Source organism: Mirounga leonina, unplaced genomic scaffold (genome assembly GCF_011800145.1).
Source record: "Mirounga leonina isolate KUSES-001 unplaced genomic scaffold, KU_Mleo_1.0 Mir_56, whole genome shotgun sequence".
In the NCBI taxonomy this organism is placed as follows: domain Eukaryota; kingdom Metazoa; phylum Chordata; class Mammalia; order Carnivora; family Phocidae; genus Mirounga; species Mirounga leonina.
Window position 1 is genome coordinate 45,474 of NW_023270819.1, and position 9,832 is coordinate 55,305.

General features: G+C 42.1%; 1 protein-coding gene and 1 pseudogene across 1 annotated transcript in view; one reads left to right on the plus strand and one right to left on the minus strand.

Moving 5' to 3' along the window:
* Positions 1-1,844: 1,844 nt before the first annotated feature.
* Positions 1,845-9,832, plus strand: part of LOC118002001 (T-lymphoma invasion and metastasis-inducing protein 2-like) — a 198,117-nt gene continuing 190,129 nt past the window's right edge. The window contains exon 1 of the mRNA XM_034992217.1: positions 1,845-2,822. The gene's annotated coding sequence lies outside the window, so the exon portion shown is untranslated. The remainder of the gene's footprint in view (positions 2,823-9,832) is intronic.
* LOC118002005 lies at positions 4,803-5,413 on the minus strand (annotated as a pseudogene).

The window sequence follows — 9,832 nt, forward strand, 5'->3', positions numbered from 1 at the left end:
GTCTCTATATATGTCTCAGTAATCCCGTCTTAAAAATGCAATAGCCTTCTTTAACTATTCTTTCTGGCTCAGAGGTGCCTTGTCACCCTGCTGGAGCTCTGATAATGATAGGTTGGATTTCTCTGTGGAAACACAAAACAGCTTCTCTCCAGGCATTTTGCTTTGTCTTCTGGAAGTGCTACATGGCTTTGGCTAGATACTGGATAAAAAAGGCCTACTAACGAGAGGAATATTTAAGACCTGGGTGAGCTGCCACATCATAAAATGCTAAACAGTATTCCCCTCAGGGACATGTTCAGAATTTCACATGATAAAAATCTTTATTTACTCCTCAGCAAATACAAATGATCTTGGCATCATTTCTGACATGCTTTCCCCAAGTTCTTCCAAGTTCTCATTAAGAATCATCCTTTTGCAACGGGAATTGAGAGTTTCTCACTCCCCTCCCCCCCGCCCCAACAATGTGGGGGTAGAACGTTTTAATGCTATGCAATTACTTTTCTTTGTAAGATCACTGTGGTTGCCTTTGTAAGATTCACTGTGGTTGCTCCTCCTGTTCTATTACAGAGCACCAGGTGGGGATTGGCAATGTTTTTGTAACAAAGAGGCTACACGCTAGAGGTGGATGTATTCAGGCGGGGGCTGGCAGGCTCTGAGGGGCTGACTCATCCATGACTCACATGACAGTCTGTGTGGCCCCTTGGCCCTGGTGCCAGCCTCTGGACGTAGAGAGGCGGTGTCTCGGTTCTCCCATGAGAACTTGAAAGTTGAAATATCTGACTCTGATTCTGGCTTGGTTCAAGTGTAGGCTTTGTTAGGGACTCGGTGAGAAGATCTAGGACGCTCACACACTTTGGCTTTGGCAGCCTGCGTGATTTAGGAGACAGTCTTGTACTGCTGGTTTTATGCACTGGGAAACCCCACGACAGAGCAGTGGGTTGGGAAGAAAAAAAGCCTGATCAAACATCAGTTGCAACAGCACTGATCTTTCCTCTACTCACTTGGAATGCCACCTTTATCCTCTTCTAAACCTCCATGTAACTTGTATCTCTGTCTGGACTTTGAATATTTCTGTTCAGTAGCAAACTATTAAAATTAGTGTCACTTTACAGAATATTTTGCTACCTGATGGGGCAAATACTTCCCAGTTATTTTTTTCTCAGAATACTTCCTCTTGGCAAAGTTATTCTTCTAGATGAGCTTTAGAATCAGCCTGTCCCATTGTTCTAAAAACCTATTTGGGATTGCACTGAACATGTAGCAATTTAAGAATTGACCTGTTGGGCGCCTGGGTGGCTCAGTTGGTTAAGCGACTGCCTTCGGCTCAGGTCATGATCCTGGAGTCCCGGGATCGAGTCCCGCGTCGGGCTCCCTGCTCGGCAGGGAGTCTGCTTCTCCCTCTGACCCTCCCCTCTCTCATGTGCTCTCTCTCTCTCTCATTCTCTCTGTCTCAAATAAATAAATAAAATCTTAAAAAAAAAAAGAATTGACCTGTTGATTTGAATCTCCCTACCAAGGAACATAGAATACCGGAGAATTTTTTAGATCTTTTTATGCCTTTTAGTAAAAGTTTTATAGTTTTTGAATATAAAGATTATACATTGTCATTTTCTTCCTAGTTTTTAAGTAATTTTGCAGGTGATAAAAAAGGATTTTTTCCCCTCAGTTTTTAAGTGATTATCACTAATAGGTAGAAGCTTACTCATTTTGTATATTCGTTATATGGTGCCCTTACTGAACTTGCTTAATAATTCCAACGGATTTGATTTTCTAAGTTGATATCCTATCCATTAAAGGAGGAACAATATTCATTCCTCATTTCTTGATTGCTGCATTAGGGTTCCTGAAATGAATCGGTAAGCTTTCCAGCTTTTTCTGTATTCAGGAACTGTGTGGAACAAGGATTTGCTGTCCTTTGAAAGTCTCATAGTTTATCACCCATAGAAGCAAGTGGGCTTGAAATGATTTCCATATTACTTTATGATAACTTTCTAAAATTAGTGCGTTTGAGACGGAGGAAGCCTGATAGGCTGGCGGCTGGAGGGATGAATGATCAAACATGGGAGGTAAGGCAGGGAAGATGGCTGGAAGATGATCCAGGGATAAGAGGAGAGTGCCATTCCCCCCACAGCCTCACTGCCCCTGGTGCAAGACCTTTCTGGAATATCATCATTTCATGTAAGAGGGAAAACACTTTATGCCTCAACTATTTCCCGGCCAAGTTGTGATGGATCTTAGGGCCTTTTCCCCAGAAAACAAGGGAAGTGGCTTAGGGTGTTAAAGTTAAAACTGAACTTGCTCCTTTTGGTAAACTTGATTTTGAAAGTCTTGTGATGGCTGCTTACATTTTGTTACTGTGACCTAGAGAGCTGGAAGTTGGCAAGCAGTGCTAAGGATGTGACCATGGCTAGCTGTAAGAAGGAACTAGTTGACCATCTCTGCATTTATTCTGCTTCCAAATCACAAGCCTCCTGGTCACGTTCACCCCACTGCTGAGGGGCCGTCTGCTCAGGCGTTGGCTACCACTGTGCGGAATGTCCACCCATCCCTCATGTGATTGTGGAAGGACCGTGTGTGCTAATTTCCCTCACTTATGTGGAGTAAATCTTGGAAGAAGGCTATTTTTCTATAAGTGCGGACATTAGATTTTTGGATTGTGGTGTTCACTATAAATACTTTTGGTAAGTGCCCTGCCCTGAGCTTATGGCTCCACAAGGGAGATTCTATTCCAGATAATGAGATTAAATCTTTCATTTTAGAGAGTTCCTGTGTTTGGATTGAGGTCTCTCCTGCCTCTTGTTAGAAGACCTGGGGAATAGTAGGTAAGAAAGTTTCTCGCATGGTAATGATGCTTAATAGCCATAAAGTTTAAAATTTGAGAATGCATTCATGGTTTTGGTAGAATGAGTTCCCATGAGGGTCTTTGTCCTTCCTGAGTATTGTGATGCCCCCAGCTTTGGTTTCCTTTTTCAACAATCCGCTGGTTTGGGGTCTTTTCTGGTTCCATACAAATTTTAGGATTAAAATGCCACACAATTGGTATTCACAGGATGCCTTCTAGTGTATTCAACCCTTTAATGGTGTACCCCAAATCCCAATGTGGAAATGTACTTTCATAAATACCTCTCTCTGCTATAATTAAATTAGCTGATTAAAGGTGTGACTTAATTGTCCTGTCAATTGTTGTTGTTGTTTTTTAAAAAGATTTATTTATTTTGAGAGAGAGAGAGAGTGCACGCACATGTACAGAGTGGGGCTGGGTGGGGAGGGGCAGAGGGAGAGGGGGAGAGAGAATCTCAAGCAGTCTCCCCCTGAGCGCAGAGGAGCTAAAGTGGGGCTTGACCCCATGACCCTGAGAACATGACCTGAGCTGAAATCAAAAGTGGGATGGTCAATCCACTGAGCCACCCAGCTGCCCCGTCATTTGGTTTTTTAAAAGGCTAAATACATTTGTGCACCTGTATGTGTTATATTAGAATTAGTCAAGACAAATCCAGGTGAGCCCTTGTAAATGATTCAGTCACTGTTGCTGATATTTTTTTCATTTTTTTAAAGTGAGCTCTATGCCCAGTGTGTTGCTTGAATTTACAACCCAAGATCAAGAGTCACACGTTCTAACAACTAAGCCAGCCAGGTGCGCATGTTGCTGATATTTTAAATACTTTTTTTCTGTTTTATAGTTTGTCTCCAGTTTTTGTTTTTTTTATTAGTTGTCTCATTACAGAGTTTTTTGTTTTTGAAAATGAAGAGGTGGTTCATCTGGATATTATTGTGACTTTCTTTTAAAACTGAACCAACTGCAGAGCCTGTATTTAAATAAAAGGAACTAAATATATCAGATTTCTGTGTCAGATACTTAGAGATTAACATATAACATTACTAATTTCAATGATCTTATTCATTTTTCTCACTTTGGGGTGGAACTGAGAGTAAAGAAAACTTCTGGGAATTAGTATCCTGTTGTATCTTTAATTTGAGGAATCTGTGAAAAGTTAACTTAAATTCATATTTGGAAGGTGTGTAGAGTGAAACCAGGGGCAACTAATTGAGGTAGAAAATTCACTGCTCCTGTAAATACTAGGTAAAAGAAGAGCCTCTCAAAATATAAAATACACTTAATAGCATATAGAAGATCTGTAGGGGGGGACATGAGTAATTCAGTGAGAGAGCTTGCACTAATGAGAGAAGGGCAATGTTTAGGTTGAACAGTATAAGCCATTTTGGCAAAATGTTTTCCTCGTTGTTTCTGTGTTTTCCCTTTGTTACGTACATGTCTTAAGCTGGTGCGAGCCTGTTGTTCTGTGAACAGGAATTACAGTTTGGAAGGATGCCATGGTGACCCCTTCCCCACCACCCACTCACCGTGTGTACATGGAATAGACCACTCAGTGGGTTTACATTTGAAAAATACAGATGCTGATAGTAATCTATGTCCTGTGTGGTATTAATCCTTAAATCCCTGTCCACACACAAGAAAATTAAATAGAGAATTGAGGCATCTGCCAAAGTAATTCAGAGAGAATTCTCTGAGGGCATTTAGGATTTGTTTTCTTTGTGTCTGCACTCTGTACCTCTTGAGGGCAGGAGACCTTTTTTGGGGGGAGTACAGTATACTTTATTAATGGTACATGACAAGGTAGGGCTCCCCAAGCCCTTCCCCTCATTCAGGGGTCTGGGATGGAACCTGTGTGGAGGTCAGGAGATTCTCAGTGTGTTGGGGGATGAATTGGGGCAAGGACTCCCCAGCAGCTGAGGGCCTCTCTCTTCCTCTTGCCCTCACTGGGGCTGGTGCCAGGGGCATTTTACTCCTTGGAGGCCATGTGGACCATAAGGTCCACCACCTGGTTGCTGTAGCCAAGTTCATTGTCATACCAGAAAATGAGCTTGACAAAGTGGTCATTGAGGGCAATGCCAGCCCCAGCATCAGAGGTGGAAGAGTGGGTGTCACTGTTAAACTCACAGGAGACAACCTGGTCCCCAGCGTAGCCCAGGATGCCCTTAAAGGAGCCCTCCAGTGCCTGCTTCACCACCTTCTTGATGTCATCCTATTTGGCAGCTTTTTCCCAGGGGCGGGTCAGATCCGTGACTGACGTGTTGGGGGTGAGGACACTGAAGGCATGCCAATCAGCTTCCTGTTCAGCTTAGGGATGACCTTGTCTACAGCCTTGGTGGTGCCAGGAGAAGCAAGGATGATGTTCTAGACATCCCCTCGGCCATCACACCACAGCTTCCCAGAGGGGCCATTCACAGTCTTCTGGGTGGCAGTGATGGCGTAGACGCTTGTGGTCATGAGTCCCTACAGAATGCTGAAGTTGTCATAGATGACCATAGCCAGAGGGGCCAAGTAGGAGCCCTTGCTGACAATCTTGAGGGAGTTGTCATACTTCTCACGGTTCACGCCCATCATAAACATGGGGCATTAGCAGAGGGAGCAGAGATGATGACGCTCTTGGCCTCACCCTTCAGGTGAGCCCCAGCTGTCTCCCTGGTGGTGAAGCCCTCAGTGGACTCCACAACATAGCACCAGGGTCACTCCATTTGAAGTTGGCAGGATCTCACTACTGGAAGATGGAGACATGGGCTTTCCATTAATGACAAGTTTCCTGTTCTCAGCCTTGACTGTGCTGTTGAATTTGCTGTGGGTGGAATCATACTGGAACTATGTAAATTCAGGTCAATGAAGGGGTCATTGATGGCAATAATATCCACTTTGCCAGAGTTAAAAGCAGCCCAATACAGTTGAATCCATTTATTCCAACCTTCACCATCACATCTTGGGGATGTGGTTGGCACTGTACCAGAAGATGCAGCTGTCTGTCGAATGGGAAGGAGCAGTGAACCAGGAGACTATTTTTTTTTTAAACATTTGTGTCGAATATAGACTAAAATAATTTTGGTCTAATATTTTCCGTCTTTACACAGAAAATAACTGTGTGTTATGTTATTGTAGTTTGAGGTTCCAGGACCATAGCTCATTTGCATTTCCCCTCTGTATTGCCATGATGGTGCCTTGCATGTGTGACTGCTATCTTGTGCATTAAACACATCTGGTCAAACCGGTTTTGATTTTCCTTGTTCCCAGGTCTTAGGGTTCCCTTCCTGGTTATTGGGAATAGGGTAATACAGCTGTGTCCCATTTTGAGTGCATGTCTGTTCATTGCCACAGTGATGGCCTCAGGACCTCTGCAGCCCTGCCTAAGCCCTGTTGGAAGGCAGCCCAGAGAGACCAAGTTTTGTGTTGTTACCACTGGGCCACTTCTGTGGTCTTTCAGGAGCCATGGTTAAGTTTTATCCTTTTTTTTTTTTTTTTAATTTTTTTTTCTTTTAAATTTAGTAGGCTCCACACCCAGCATGGAACCCAACATGGGGCTTGAACTCATGACCCTAAGATCGAGACCTGAGCAGGCATCAAGAGTCAGATGCTTAACCAACTGAGCCACCTGGGTGCCCCTAAGTTTTATACTCTTAATTCCTGGAGGGCAGCTGGCTTCCCTTCCAGGGCATCAATGAAAAAGATAATGTTGCTCAAAAGCATAAGGCTATATTTTATCTGTAGTCTGTAATATGAGTGGCTTAAAAATATCTGTTTTATTTTATGATATCCCCTCATCTTGTAATTGGTATAGCTCTTTGGTTCTGAAATCCAGAGTAGAAACGAAGCAAGTGTTTCAGGTTTAAAGATAACAAAGAAGTTTAAGAATAGAAAGACTTAGCTTCTTTAAAAAAGAACTATGCCCGATATGAGTTATACTTAGAAAAAGAAATTTTGCCCAAGAGATTGTTCTCATGTACATCTTTTTTTTTTATTTTTTTAAAAGATTTTATCCATTTATTTGACAGAGACACAGTGAGAGAGGGAACACAGGCAGGGGCAGTGGGAGAGGAAGAAGCAGTGGGAGAAGGAGAAGCCAAGCACGTAGCCCAATGTGGGGCTCGATCCCAGGACCCTGGAATTATGACCTGAGCCGAAGGCAGACGCTTAATGACTGAGCCACCCAGGCGCCCTTCATGTACATCTTTCTTAGAGCAGCTCTATTTCCTTGAACACTCTTGTCTCTCTTTTCTTCCTTGAAACATCTGCTGCCGTCAGCTCTGGCCTAGCACCTTTCTCTTGGCTTTCTTCCTTCTTTGTCGTTCCTTTCCTGTTGCCCTTTGGATTCTCCATCTTCTTCCCACTGTCATAAGATGATGTTCTCCTTGGCAGACCATCCCTGGTCCTTTTTATCCTTTTAGGATAATCATATTTTTGCCCCTGCTTTCAGCTACCATTTATATATCTCCATTTCTGCCCAGTTAATACACTTCTAGTTGGGACCTCTCTTGTGGGTCCAGTGTGGTTAGCTTCCATTTGGATATCTTCATTTATCTTCATTTGGATGTTTGCTGTATTCCTGCAACTGAGTGAATAAAAAAAAAAATGAAAGAAGCCTTTTTACGGTTGCTTCTTCATGGAGCTTCTGCCTCAGAGCATATGACAGTCTGTGAGTCCAGTGTTTGAATCCTGGCTAGGTTATCTAACCAATTTTTACTACCTTACCACATTGGCTGGTACCTACAAGACAATGTTGGCTTGTTCCTGGTCTTTTTTTTTTTTTTTTTTTTAAAGATTTTATTTATCTATTTGACACAGAGAGAGACAGCTAGAGAGGGAACACAAGCAGGGGGAGTGGGAGAGGGAGAAGCAGGCTTCCCCCTGAGCAGGGAGCCTGATGTGGGGCTAGATTCCAGGACCCTGAGATGATGACCTGAGCCCAAGGCAGATGCCCAATGACTGAGCCACCCAGGTGCCCCGGCTTGTTCCTGGTCTTAGGTAGAAATTATTCAGTCTTCACCAGTAAGTGTAATGTTAGTTGTAAATGTTTTTGTAGATGCTCTTTATTATGAAGATTTTAAGAATAAAGTTTAAAAACATTTTCATTAGCTAATTATAAATATTTTTAATGTTTAGAGGATCCCTACCGAAAATAACAAAAATGAAAGTCCACCTTAAATAAACTCTTAAAAGTTTTGTTTTATTTATTTTAAAATTTATTTTTGGAGCGAGAGTGAGAGAGTGCAGAAGCAGGGAGAAGGGCAGAGGGAGAGGGAGAGAATCTCAAGCAGACTCCACCCTGAGCAGAGAGCGCCATGACCCTGGGATCGTGATCTGAGCCAAAATCAAGACTCAGATGCTTAACCCACTGAGCCACCCAGGTACCCCGTGTTTTATTTTTAAAAGTAATCTCTACACCCGACATGGGGCTCAAGCTCACGACCCTGAGATCAAGAGTCAGATGCTCTACTGACTGAGCCAGCCAGGCATCCCAACCTTAAGTAAATTTAGGGAAATACAAAATTTGTATTATCAATGAAACTGTCAGGGTCAAAGAAGCTTTCACAACTGAAGAGAAAAAGATAGTCGAGATATGGTTTGGTGGAAATGAGCTGATTATTTTGTTTAATGATGGTTGGTGATAATTTTTCATTTGCTGGATGGATGTGGAAGTGGTAAATTTAATTTTGCTTTTTATTTTGGGGCATTAAATCTATTTTCCTGTGTTTAAATCAGGAGACTCAAAATAATTTTGGAGTTTTGCAAAAACCACGTTATTCGTGTGTGTGTGTGTGTGTGTGTGTGTGAGAGAGAGAGAGAGATGATCATCCTCCCTGGAACTGTAAAGTCTAAGCAATTTGGAATTGAATTTAGTTCCTTTTTTCCATAAATAAGAAAATTAAACCCGATTTAGTCCCCAAGGAGGCCTCTGGAAAAGCCAGGAAGTTCTTGTTCTCATCAGAATCATATGTTAAAACATTATGAATCTTGTTAATACAAATGACCATCAGTGGACCGTGATTAATTCTGGGACAGGGTCATACACATAGTCCTTGCTTGACTGATGTAAAAGACTCTTGGAAGGCTATGATGGTACCAGGATTTTTTTTTTTTTTTTTTAGTATGAAAATTTCTTTTTCTCTAATTTTTTTTTATTTTTAAGATTTTATTTATTATTCAGAGAGTGAGTGTGCGAGCGGTGGGAGGGGCAGAGGGAGAGAGAGAATCTCAAGCAGACTCCGTGCTGAGCCTGGAGCCCAATGTAGGGCTCAATCTCACGACCCTGAGATCATTACCTGAGCCGAAACCAAGAGTCGGTCATTCAACTGACTAAGCCATTCAGGTGTCCTGAAAATTTCCTTTTTTTTTTTTTTTTTAAAGTTTTATTTATTTAAGCAATCTCTACACCCAACATGGGGCTCAAACTCCTGACCCTGAGATCAAGAGTAGCACGCTCTTCCAACTGAGCCAGCCAGGTGCCCCAGTATGAAAATTTCTATAGAATTTTTACTTTTCCTAGGACTTGAAGCTTATATTCGATGCTTCATTAACAATAGTTGATGCACTTTTTGGTACATCTATCTGGGCAGGTTGAAGAAAGAAAGAATAACTGTGTACCCATGTACATTATTTAGGTCTTTCAGGTGGAAAGTTAAAGGAGATGATTGATTAGAATTTTAAAGATGCCCTAACACATAGTAGGCACTCAGCAAACATTTGTTGACCACTGTTGAATGAAAAAGAGAGGGGGGGGGGAAATGTGTTGAAATGTTATTTATTCCTTTTTCTTCTTTTTTCCATGGTAAGTGAGTTGATCCTCAAGGTCCCTGTTAGCTCTAAAATTCTTATAGTTCAGAAATCTAAAATTATTAGTTGTTAAGTTCGGGGCTTCATTCTGAGAGACTTGCCTTCTTCCTTCTCTGTAACTCTTTCTCTTTTCACCTAATTGTTACTTCAGAGTTTTTCTGTCCTGTTGTTCAAGAACTTTCTTCCAAGCTGCCTCACTGTCCAGGGTAGTGT